Source organism: Cherax quadricarinatus, chromosome 21 (genome assembly GCF_038502225.1).
Source record: "Cherax quadricarinatus isolate ZL_2023a chromosome 21, ASM3850222v1, whole genome shotgun sequence".
Lineage (NCBI taxonomy): Eukaryota > Metazoa > Arthropoda > Malacostraca > Decapoda > Parastacidae > Cherax > Cherax quadricarinatus.
In genome coordinates, this window is record NC_091312.1 from 7,515,023 (window position 1) to 7,528,376 (window position 13,354).

The 13,354-nt window shown below is 41.4% G+C and overlaps 1 protein-coding gene across 2 annotated transcripts in view; it reads right to left on the reverse strand.

Annotated features, from left to right (window-relative positions):
- LOC128689082 (cell adhesion molecule 1) overlaps positions 1-13,354 on the reverse strand; it is a 109,223-nt gene that overhangs the window by 43,702 nt on the left and 52,167 nt on the right. The window lies entirely within an intron of this gene.

The window sequence follows — 13,354 nt, forward strand, 5'->3', positions numbered from 1 at the left end:
AATATGAAAAGCAATATAGACAGGGCTTAATACACAAAGATATTCTTAAACATTATTCATCAGTTCTCACCAAACTAATAAAAAGAGCCAAACAATTGTACTACTCCAGCAGATTCACTGAAACAAGAAGAGATATAAAAAAAGATCTGGAAAACACTCTCAGATTCTGGGAACCTACAAACTGAAAAAAACTAAGGATATTGTCCTAACTAAACTGAACGAAACACCACTGCATCCCACTGATACAGTTAACAAGATAAATGACTTCTTCTCAACCACAGGATCTAATTTTGCCAGTAAAATCCCAGGTACCAACGCCGTGCAAGTGATTACAGTGGACCCTCAACCAACGATGGCATCGATTAACAATAAATCTGACTAGCGATACATTTTAACGCAAAAATTTTGCCTCGACTAGCGCTTGAAAACCCGACCAGCGCTATTCATTCCGTACCATACACGTCCACTTTGGCCTGAGCATGCCTCACTTGTCCCTTATGTGCCAGTGTTTACAAGCCAGCGAGCCACTGCGGTCGCTTCCAAACATACAACTGGAACATTTCATATTATCACAGCCTTTGTAGTGATTGCACCTGCAAAATAAGTCACCATGGGCCCCAAGAAAGCTTCTAGTGCCAACCCTACAGCAAAAAGGGTGAGAATTACTATGGAGATGAAGAAAGAGATCATTGCTAAGTATGAAAGTGGAGTGCGTGTCTCTGAGCTGGTCAGGTTGTATAATAAACCCCAATCAACCATCGCTACTATTGTGGGCAAGAAAACGGCAATCAAGGAAGCTGTTCTTGCCAAAGGTGCAACTATGTTTTCGAAACTGAGATCGCAAGTGATAGAAGATGTTGAGAGACTTTTATTGGTGTGGATAAACGAGAAACAGATAGCAGGAGACAGCATCTCTCAAGCGATCATATGACGATTTAATTACAAAAATGCCAGCAACTAGTGATGTGAGTGAATTTAAGGCCAGCAAAGGTTGGTTTGAGAGATTTAAGAAGCGCAGTGGCATTCATAGTGTGATAAGGCATGGTGAGGCTGCCAGTTCGGACCACAAATCGGCTGAAAAATATGTGCAAGACTTCAAGGAGTACATAGACAGTGAAGGACTGAAACCTGAACAAGTGTTTAATTGTGACGAAACAGGCCTGTTTTGGAAGAAAATGCCAAGCAGGACGTACATTACTCAGGAGGAAAAGGCATTCCCATTAGGGAAATGTGTGCAAAGTGGCTTGAAGTGCAAAGCTTTTTTGATGAAAATCACCTTCAGACAGCTACTGCAAGCTGTGTTGGCAACCTGTACAATGACACTGTTGTGAACCACTTTAGGAAAGTCATAAAGGAACGAGAGGTACAGGCCTCTATGGACAGATATGTTGTGCGAAAGAAGTCCAGTGACTCTGAAGCTGGTCCTAGTGGCATTAAAAGAACAAGGGAAGTAACCCCAGAAAAAGACTTGCTGCCTCAAGTGCTAATGGAAGGGGATTCCACTTCTAAACACTAACACCTCTCCCCTCCTCCCATCCCATCAATCATCACCAGATCTTCAATAAAGGTAAGTGTCATGTAACTGTGCATGTAATCTTCAGTTTGTGTGTATTAAAATTAATATTTCATGTGGTAAAATTTTTTTTTTTTTCAATACTTTTGGGTGTCTTGCACGGATTAATTTGATTTCCATTATTTCTTATGGGGAAAATTAACTTCACTAACGATTATTTTGACTAACGATGAGCTCTCAGGAACGGATTAATATCGCTGGTTGAGGGTCCACTGTATTAAGACTTCCTCCAGTGAACCTTGGCATGTGTTTTCTACTTCTTCTCACTGTTCCACATATATCAGTATTGTTCACATGTAAGAAATCTGCGAGCATAGAGCTTGTATACCAGTTGTCTGTGAACAATGTATGACCCCATCATCTTGCAAACAACATCCCCAGAAATGCCCAACATGCACCTGGTATCGCTGAGTGTATTTTTCCCTGTGTGAATAATGACATCCAACACAAGACCAGTCACACATAACAAAGAGTTTTATACCAAAGCGATTACATTTGCTTGGTATATATTGTTTGAATGACAGTCATCCCTTGAACAGAACTAAGGACTCATTGACAACAATGTTCTTGAATGGATAAAAGTAGGCACTGAATTTTTGCTTCAGATACATAAACAATTCCTGGATTTTGTATAAGAGGTCATTTCTGTTTGGCATATTCCTGTCTGAGAAGTGCAACATTCGTAGCAACAGAGTGAATCTGTTGCAAGGAAGGCGGTCACGGAAGACTGCTATATTGTTCTTATAGGTGTGTGGCATAAGCATGGCAGTGCCAAGAAATAAATACATATCAGCCACAGTTGTATCTTTCCACCTGCGCAGCCATGAAGACTCTGAAACATCTGTGTGGTCCATTGTATACTGGTAGTACATGTTGGTCTGGGTAACAATTAGGTTCATTATCAGCTCATCAAAGTATAGCTGAAAATAGTCTAACTCTGTAGACTCATTTGTGATGGGACAGTGTGGCATGATGCCACTTCCACTGGCATCAAAACTGAAAGGATGTGGCACAAATGGTGTAAATTCTGTCCAGTTCCATTCGCGGTCACATGGTGCAGGGTGAACCTGTGGCATGGGGCGTGGGGGAGCAGGAGGGGGCACAGGAGTGGAGGCAGCACATGGTTGAGAGGGTGCCGGGCAGTCCTTTGTCTGCCCACCCACTGCGCAACAAGGTCCAGGCACCATGCCACCCCCCTCTTCCTCCATCCCAGCATATTCACCTTCATTATCACTATTACTATCGGTGGCTGGGGTTTCGGATCGTGACCTGCCATGACCCTTGCCACCAATTACATATGGCACACTCCCTGAACGCAAGTTATGACGCCCAAAAGTACATTTCACTAGGGGAAAATGATAATCATTTTCACTCGACGAATTGTTTATCGGCATAAAATCGATTTCATCATCGTCACTTATATCACTTTCACTATCGTCATCACCATAACGCATGGAAAATGATAATTTCCTCTTGTGGAGTTGCCTTTGGGAAGTAACACTAACAACCCCAGAGGTGCTGGGCTGAGGGTCTGTTGTGGCCACACTGGCCACCTCAGAAGTGCTGGGCTGAGGGTCTGGTACAGCCACACTGGCCACCCCAGAGGTCATGGCCTGAGGGTCTATTGTGGCCACACTGGACACCTCAGAAGTGCTGGGCTGAGGGTCTGGTACAGCCACACTGGCCACCCCAGAGGTCATGGCCTGAGGGTCATCTGGGTTATCAACAAAAGTCTCACTAATTCCTTGATCTTTAGTGGCTATATTGGAGTCAAAACCACTAAACTCGCGTTCTGTATCACTTTCCGGGAATAGTAGAGTGTTGATACGCCGAGGTGTCAGTGAATCACGGGGATTTGCCATGATGTTGACCCAAGATGGAGCTGAAACTAACTGGTGTTACCATGCGGTACTCCAGCGTCCCCGATTTTTTCAATGTGTGCACACTGAGTGCGCACATCCATTCTCTCATGTCTAGGCGAATCAGGCCTATCGCGCCAATTTTGAAGGAATGGAAAATAAAATGTTGATCTACATTTGGAACCTGCCGCATGTGAACGTATATCTATGTGTGGACAGTTTAGGGGTTACCATTAAGATCGACAAAACTCTTATTGCCAAACATAATGAGGGCAAATTCCTAGGCCTGCACCTCAACAGCAACCTGAATTTCAGCACCCATATCCAGCACATAACAAAAAAAAAGTATCCAAAATGGATGGGATCCTCTCCAAGATACGTTACTATGTGCCACAATCAGCTCTTCTCACACTATACTATTCACTCATCTATCCCTACCTCACCTATGCTATTTGTGCTTGGGGATCAACTGAAGCAACACACCTAAAGCCAATAATAACCCAAGAAAAAGCCGCAGTAAGAATAATCATGCAATCCAATCCCAGGCAACACACCCCCCCTCTTCATAGATCTAAACTTTCTGTACAGAACATCCACACTTACTACTGTGCAACCTACATTTACAGAACCTTAAATTGCAATATTAACTCTGACCTAAAACACTTTCTTGATAGTTGTGATGTGACAGGACCCACTGGCATAACACCAGGCACAAAAATCTCTATAACATTCCCCATGTCCGGCTAAACCTATACAAAAATTTAATGAACACAAAACGAGCTAGCAGACAACTTCGATATTGATGAATGTGTCAATATTTTTTTACAAAAAACCCAAAACCTCTATAACATGCATTGCCCAATAAAAACTAAGCAGATCACAGCAATGAGACTAAACAGCCCCTGGCTTACAAACAGCATCCTCAAATCTATTAATAAAAAACATCTATATGAAAAACAGTAAAGAATGGGTCTAATAACAAAGGATCTCACAAAACATTACTCATCAATATTAACCAATCTAATAAGGTCAAAAAAACTGTATTATGAAAACAGATTTCATGGCATAAAAGATGATATGAAAAAGACCTGGAAAATCTTATCTGAAATTCTAGGAGCAAAAAAGCTGTCACAAAACAGATTAATTAACTTAACTAAACCAAATGAACCTCTCCTACAGCCAACTGATACTGCCAACAAACTTAATGTCTTTTTCTCTTTTCCCAAGCTCAAACATTCAACCAAAAGACTACCTCACTGGCAACTACCCAAATACTCTATTTTTAGCCTCAACAAACAATACTGAAATCTTGCTTATCATCAAAACACTAAAGAACAAGATAGGGGACCAGGAGTCGCTAGAGTTGGTGTCACCTGGGGCGGAATCTCTGCTGTCACCCGGGGCAGCATCTTTGGTGTCACCCCCATGAAAGTCAAGGGCGGGGGGATGGGGGAGGGGTAAACTCCAGTTACGTCACTACTGCATGACCAGTGACTAATGTTTAACAATGAAAACGTTTAAGGGCCATAAACCAAACAGGAGAATACTTCTCAACTTTATTAATGATAAAATAAATAAATGTAGTAATATTGAGGAAACAAACTCAAATACCACTTTGAGTACAGGCAACACATCCTACATTTATTCATCTTCAACAATGCCCCCCCCCCCAAAAAAAATAAATAAATAAATAAAAAATTGAAAAATAAAGAAAAACATTGCAATATCAGACAAACACTAGTTCCAATTTGACCCTGAGTACAGGTAACATCTCAGTAAATCTGATCTTACATTTCCTTGGCTTCAGTTATGCAAAATCATCTATCACATCAAAATCAATGATTTTCCCTATACAGTGGACCCCCGCATACCGTTGGTATCACATAACGTTAAATCCGCATACCGATACATTTTATCGCTAAAATTTTGCCTCGCATACCGCTAAAAAACCCGCTCAACACTATTCGTCCGAGACGCGTCTAATGCGTGGCCTGAGCCAGCCTCACATGTTCCGCCGGTGGCACTGTTTACAAGCCAGCCTCCACGGTAACATCCAAGCATACAATCGGAACATTTCGTATTATTACAGCATTTTTGGTGATTTTATCTGCAAAATAAGTGACCATGGGCCCCAAGAAAGCTTCTAGTGCCAACCCTGTGGTAAAAAGGTTGAGAAATATTATCGAAATACTGTGGTACCATGGTCAACTGCTGCTGCTGCTGCTGTAGCACCGTCAGCTGCTGCTGCTGCTGTAGCACCGTCAGCTGCTGCTGCTGCTGCTGTAGTACCATCTGCTGCTGCTGTAGCACAGTCTGCTGCTGCTGTAGCACTGTCAGCTGCTGCTGTAGCACTGTCAGCTGCTGCTGTAGCACTGTCAGCTGCTGCTGCTGCTGTAGCACTGTCAGCTGCTGCTGTAGCAGTCAGCTGCTGCTGCTGCTCTGTCAGCTGCTGCTGTAGCACTGTCAGCTGCTGCTGCTGCTGTAGTACCGTCTGCTGCTGCTGTAGCACCATCTGCTGCTGCTGCTGCTGTACCACCGTCAGCTGCTGCTGCTGCTGCTGTAGTACCGTCTGCTGCTGCTGTACCACCGTCTGCTGCTGCTGTAGCACTGTCAGCTGCTGCTGTAGCACTGTCAGCTGCTGCTGCTGCTGCTGCTGCTGCTGTAGCACCGTTGTTGGTGTGGCTTATTAAGAATACAGTGGACCCCCGCATAACGATGGCATCACATAGCGATTAATCCGCATACCGCTTGCTTTAATCGCAAAAATTTTGCCGCGCATACCGATTAAAAACCCGCTCACCGATTTTCGTCCGAGACGCGTCCAATGTGCGCCCTCAGCCAGCCTCACATGTGCCGCCCGTGCCATTGTTTACCAGCCAGCCTCCGCGGTAACATCCAAGCATACACTCGGAATATTTCGTATTATTACAGTGTTTTCGGTGCTGTTTCTGGAAAATAAGTGACCATGGGCCCCAAGAAAGCTTCTAGTGCCAACCGTACACCAATAAGGGTGAGAATTCCAATAGAAATGAAGAAAGAGATCATTGATAAGTATGAAAGTGGAGTGCGTATCGCCGACCTAGTCAAGTTGTACAAGAAACCCCAATCAACCATCGCTACTATTGTGGGCACCAGAAAGACAATCAAGGAAGCTGTTCTTGCCAAAGGTTTAACTGTGTTTTCGAAACAAAGATCGCAAGTGATGGAAGATGTTGAGAGACTCTTATTGGTGTGGATAAATGAAAAACAGCTAGCAGGAGATAGCGTCTCTCAAGCGATCATATGTGAAAAGGCTAGGAAGTTGCATGAGGATTTAATTAAAAAAATGCCTGCAACTAGTGATGATGTGAGTGAATTTAAGGCCAGCAAAGGTTGGTTTGAGAGATTTAAGAAGCGTAGTGGCATCCATAGTGTGATAAGGCATGGTGAGGCTGCCAGTTCGGACCACAAAGCGGCTGAAAAATATGTGCAGGAATTCAAGGAGTACATAGACAGTGAAGGACTGAAACCTGAACAAGTGTTTAATTGTGATGAAACAGGCCTGTTCTGGAAGAAAATGCCAAGCAGGACCTACATTACTCAGGAGGAAAAGGCACTCCCAGGACATAAGCCTATGAAAGACAGGCTTACTTTGTTGATGTGTGCCAATGCTAGTGGTGATTGCAAAGTTAAGCCTTTATTAGTGTATCACTCTGAAACTCCCAGAGCGTTCAGGCAAAAGAATGTCCTCAAGGATAATTTGTGTGTGCTGTGGAGGGCAAACAGTAAGGTATGGGTCACTAGGGACTTTTTCTATAACTGGTTACACCATGCATTTGCCCCCAATGTGAAAGATTACCTAACTGAAAAGAAATTAGAACTTAAGTGCCTCCTGGTGTTAGACAATGCCCCTGGTCATCCTACAGACGTGGCAGAGCGACTTTATGGGGACATGAGCTTCATTAAGGTGAAGTTTTTGCCTCCTAATACCACTCCTCTCCTGCAGCCCATGGACCAGCAGGTTATTGCAAACTTCAAAAAACTGTACACAAAAGCTCTGTTTGAAAGGTGCTTTGTAGTGACCTCAGAAACTCAACTGACTCTAAGAGAGTTTTGGAGAGAGCACTTTAATATACTCAATTGTGTAAACCTTATAGGTAAGGCTTGGGAGGGAGTGACTAAGAAGACCTTGAACTCTGCTTGGAAGAAACTGTGGCCAGAATGTGTAGACAAAAGGGATTTTGAAGGGTTTGAGGCTAACCCTGAGAGGATTATGCCAGTTGAGGAATCCATTGTGGCATTGGGAAAGTCCTTGGGGTTGGAGGTTAGTGGGGAGGATGTGGAAGAGTTGGTGGAGGAGGACAATGAAGAACTAACGACTGATGAGCTGATAGATCAACTTCAACAGCAAGAGGCCAGACCTGAGGAAACTGGTTCAGAGGAGGGGAGAGAGAAATTGAAGAAGTTGCCTACTACAAAGATTAAGTAAATCTATGCAAAGTGGCTTGAAGTGCAAACCTTCATGGATGAAAATCACTCTCACACAGCTATTGCAAGCCGTGCTGGTGATTATTACACTGACAATGTTGTGAAACACTTTAGGGAAGTCATAAAGGAACGAGAGGTACAGGCCACTATGGACAGATATGTTGTGCGAAAGAAGTCCAGTGACTCTGAAGCTGGTCCTAGTGGCATTAAAAGAAGAAGGGAAGTAACCCCAGAAAAGGACTTGCCACCTCAAGTCTTAATGGAAGGGGATTCCCCTTCTAAACACTAACACTCTCTCTCCCCTCCTCCCATCCCATCAATCATCACCAGATCTTCAATAAAAGTAAGTGTCATGTAAGTGTGCATGCCTTTTTCAGTTTGTGTGTATTAAAATTAACATTTCATGTGGTAAAAAATTTTTTTTTTCATACTTTTGGGTGTCTTGCACGGATTAATTTTATTTCCATTATTTCTTATGGGGAAAATTCATTCACATACCGATTATTTCGCATAACAATTACCCCTCTTGCACGGATTAAAATCGTTATGCGGGGGTCCACTGTACCAAGAAACAATTAACCCCAGAGGGTTAGCCACCCAGGATAACCCAAAAAAGTCAGTGTCATCGAAGACTAACTTATTTCCATTGGAGTCCTTAATCTTGTCTCCCAGGATGCAACCCACACCAGTTGACTAACACCCAGGTGAACAGGGAAAAATGCCTGGAACTAGTGCTCATATTGGTGAATTTAAAGCCAGCAAAGGTTGGTTTGAGAGATTTAAGAATCGTAGTGGCATACACAGTGTGATAAGGCCTGTTCTGGAAGAAAATGCCAAACAGGACCTACAGTACTCAGGAGGAAAAGGCACTCCCAGGACACAGTGTCTCATCAGTCATTGCTGCATCTTCAATAAAGTTAAGTGTCATTTATTCTTCATTTAGTAGAGTAGTACATGCACAATATATATTGTGCATGTACTACTCTACTATTGTGCATGTATCCTTCTCTTTGTGTGTAGGAAAATGTATATTTCATATGGTAACATTTTTTTTTTCATACTTTTGGGTGTCTTGCACGGATTAATTTGATTTCCATTATTTCTTATGGGGAAAATTCATTCGCATAACGATAATTTCGCATAACAATGAGCTCTCAGGAACGGATTAATATCGTTATGCGGGGGTCCACTGTATATGGAATAGGTGGTACGTTACTAAATGCTGTAAAGAGTTTTTATGAGGACAGTGAGGCTCAGGTTTGGGTGTGTAGAAGAGAGGGAGACTACTTCACGGTAAAAGTAGGTCTTAGACAGGGATGTGTAATGTCACCATGGTTGTTTAATATATTTATAGATGGGGTTGTAAAAGAAGTAAATGCTAGGGTGTTCGGAAGAGGGGTGGGATTAAATAATGGGGAATCAAATACAAAATGGGAATTGACACAGTTACTTTTTGTTGATGATACTGTGCTTATGGGAGATTCTAGAGAGAAATTGCAAAGGTTGATGGACGAGTTTGGGAGTGTGTGTAAAGGTAGAAAGTTGAAAGTGAATATAGAAAAGAGTAAGGTGATGAGGGTATCAAATGATTTAGATAAAGAAAAATTGGATATCAAATTGGAGAGGAGGAGTATGGAAGAAGTGAATGCTTTCAGATATTTGGGAGTTGACGTATCAGCGGATGGATTTATGAAGGATGAGGTTAATCATAGAAATGATGAAGAAATAAAGGTGAGTGGTGTTTTGAGGTATATGTGGAGACAAAAAACGTTATCTATGGAGGCAAGGAAGGAAATGTATGAAAGTACAATGGACCCCCGAGTTTTGTGATTAATCCGTTCCAGAGAGCCTGCCGAAAGTCGAAATTCACGAAACTCAAAACCATTTTCCCCACAAGAAATAATGGAAATAAAATTAATCCGTTCCAGACACCCAAAAATATTAAAATACTTTTTTTCAAATTAAATAAAGATTTACATACTAAAATCAGAAATCAAGTACATGCATATAAAAAATAATAATAACATTACACTTACCTTTACTGAAGACTTCTGGGTGGATGGAAGACGGGAGGAGGGGATAGGAGGAAGGTGTACACTATTGTTTGGAAGGAGAATCTCCTTCCATTAGGACTTCAGGTAGCAAGTCCTTTTCTGGGGTTCCTTCCCTTCTTCTTTTAATGCCACTGGGAACAACTTGAGAGTTGCTGGACCCCTGTCGCACAAAATATTTGTCCAGAGAGGTCTGTTTCTGGCATTTCTTTATGATTTGCCTGAAGTGGGGCAAGGTTTTGTCACTGAACATGTTGCAGATATGGCTTGTTTCAGCTTGGTCAGGGTGATACTTTTCAACAAAACTTTGCAACTCATTCCACTTTGAACACATGTCCTTAATCACCGAAGAAGGCACCTCCTTCACTCTCTTTTCCTCCTCCTCTGAAGCAAGTTCCTCAGCTGTGATCTGATGCTCTTCCAGTTGAAGCTCTTGCAGTTCGTCAGTGGTTAGCTCTTCCCTGTGGTCCTCCATCAACTCTTCCACATCCCCGTCACTCACCTCCAACCCCATGGACTTACCCAATGCCACAACACCTTCCACAACAGGCAGAGGGTCGGCAGGGTCAGGGTCTGCCTCAAACCCTTCAAAATCCCTCTGGATCGTGTTCTTCGCCTTCTTTACCAAAGGGCTTGCACTAGCTTTCCTTGGGCCCATGGTGACTTATTTAGCAGTTGCAATCACAAAAAACAATGGATTATTACGTATGAACCCGCGAGGTGATGGTCACGTGTTGGTAAACAATGGCACACTGAGCATGAATGGCATGGGAGACTGGCTTTGTGTGTGCGGTGACGGGCGGACAGGTACCAGACGGTCACCGAATCAAGAGTCTAATCACGAAACTCGAGGCCAAATTTTGCTGCAAAAACTTGCCGAAAGTCGAATTTCACGAAAGTTGATGCTGCCGAAACTTGGGGGTCCACTGTATAGTGGTACCAACACTCTTATATGGGTGTGAAGCTTGGGTTGTAAATGCTGCAGCGAGGAGACAGTTGAAGGCAGTGGAGATGTCCTGTCCAAGGGCAATGTGTGTAAATATCATGCAGAAAATTCCAAGTGTGGAAATTAGGAGAAGATGTGGAGTTAATAAAAGTATTAGTCAGAGGGCTGAAGAGGAGTTGTTGAGGTCGTTTGGTCATTTAGAGAGAATGGATCAAAGTAGAATGACATGGAGAGTGTATAAATCTGTAGGGGAAGGAAGGCAGGGTAGGGGTCATCCTGAAAAGGTTGGAGGGAGGGGGTTAAGGAGGTTTTGTGGGCAAGGGGCTTGGACTTCCACCAAGCATGTGTGAGCATGTTAGATAGGAGTGAATGGAGACAAATGGTATTTGGGACCTGACGAGCTGTTGGAGCATGAGCAGGGTAATATTCATTGAAGGGATTCAGGGAAACCAGTTATTTTTATATAGCTGGACTCGAGTCCTAAAAATGGTAAGTACAATGCCTGCACTTTAAAGGAGGGGTTTGGGATATTGGCAGTTTGGAGGGATATGTTGTGTATCTTTATACATACGTATATGCTTCTAAGCTGTTGTATTCTGAGCACCTCTGCAAAAACAGTGATTATGTGTGAGTGAGGTGAAAGTGTTGAATGATAATAAAAGTATTTTCTTTTTGGGGATTTTCTTTCTTTTTGGGTCACACTGCCTCGGTGGGAGATGGCCAACTTGCTAAATAATAATAATAATAATAATAATAATATTAATAATAATAATAATAATAATAATGTGTAATAATAATAATAATAAAATAATAATAATAATAATAATAATAGTTCTTTCCAGAAATTCACAAACACTCATACACCAAATCATAAATGCAACAACAACAATGAGGAAGAAATACAGTACTGTGCTAAATTTTATATTCAAGAGTAAGAGTATGATCATCAGAATCATAAGTTCTACAAAATACATGTGCCTTCATCTGAGACTTGAAAGCCTGACCATAGCTTCTTGACTCTTAACAGACACTGGTGACCTGCTGAACAATCTAGGAGCTACATAAGAAAAGTCTTTCTATGAACACTTCTTTCCTAACAGCAAGAAGCTCAATCAGTCTAAAAGTGGTCGACAGCAATTTGCAGAAACAATCCCTAGACCCATGTAAAAGATACAAGCATATCAGAAATAAACTTTGGCTCATTAAAACTTAATGGTTGAGAAGAAATCACTTACATTGTTTTTAGCTCTTTTGTAAGGTTAGATGGGAGGTTTATTTCGTTTAGCTAGAATAATTTTTTTTTTTTTATCATTTTCTAGACTCCAAGATTTTTAAGTGTTTTCCAGGTCTTATACAGCTGCTTAGATTTCCTTATTAGTTTGATGTATAATTTTTCTAGTTTTCTTTGGGTATTAATGAGGAAAATCAGTGGGTGAAAAAATACTAAAAAACCAAGGAATACAATAACTATGTTATCTATAAGTGAGTTTTAAATGCAGCCACTCAAGAAAATAGAATGTCCAAAAAGACTTCAAAAAATTTTAAGAATATGAAGAAAAATACCAATTCACTGAGAATATGCAAAATATGAAATAATAAAAAAGTCGGTGTAGGACTATTAAGAGAGAAAGGATCAATTAACATTGAATAAAGATAAAGATAAAGACATAGATGTTTATTTTGACAAATAACATGGTTGTACAGAGGAATATAATAGTTGGGTGTACATGCGAAAAGCCCCTTTGTATGCAGAGCGTACAGCATCATGAACATGAATGAATTATAAAATGCATATTAGGATAGATTGGTTTTCATCAGACAGGTACCAACAGTGAGCATTAGACAGGTACCAATATTGAATATAGTTTGATTTTTAGAGAAATTAAAGAATACCTGTGACTTAAATGAATCAAACAGCAACTGTAATTACTACACAGCAGAAAAAACAAAGGCACTTCTCAGAGCCAACAATAACATAACTGTCTTTAACTACAATGTCAGATCTTTAAGCAAACATTATGATGACCTCACAGCATTACTAAATTCCCTGCATGCCAGTATGTCCATCAATACTCTCACTGAAACCTGGCTAAAGCCAGATACTACAGATGTCTATGCCATTCCTGGTTACACAGCCATACACAACTGTAGGAGAGATCAACAAGGAGGTGGCACAGCTATATACTACTCAGACCAACTAGAATGTATCAATAATACTTGCACAAGGGATGAACATGGGGAATATATCATAGCTAAATTCAAATCCAAATACCTACAAAAACCTCTCACAGTGATAAATATCTACAGAGTACCACAGTCAAATATCAGTCATTTTAGTAAAAACCTAGGAAGTATGATATATATCAGTCATTTTAGTAAAAACCTAGGAAGTATGATAACTGATGCACACATGAATAAAGATCACTTACTACTCTCCGGAGACTTCAATACAAATCTT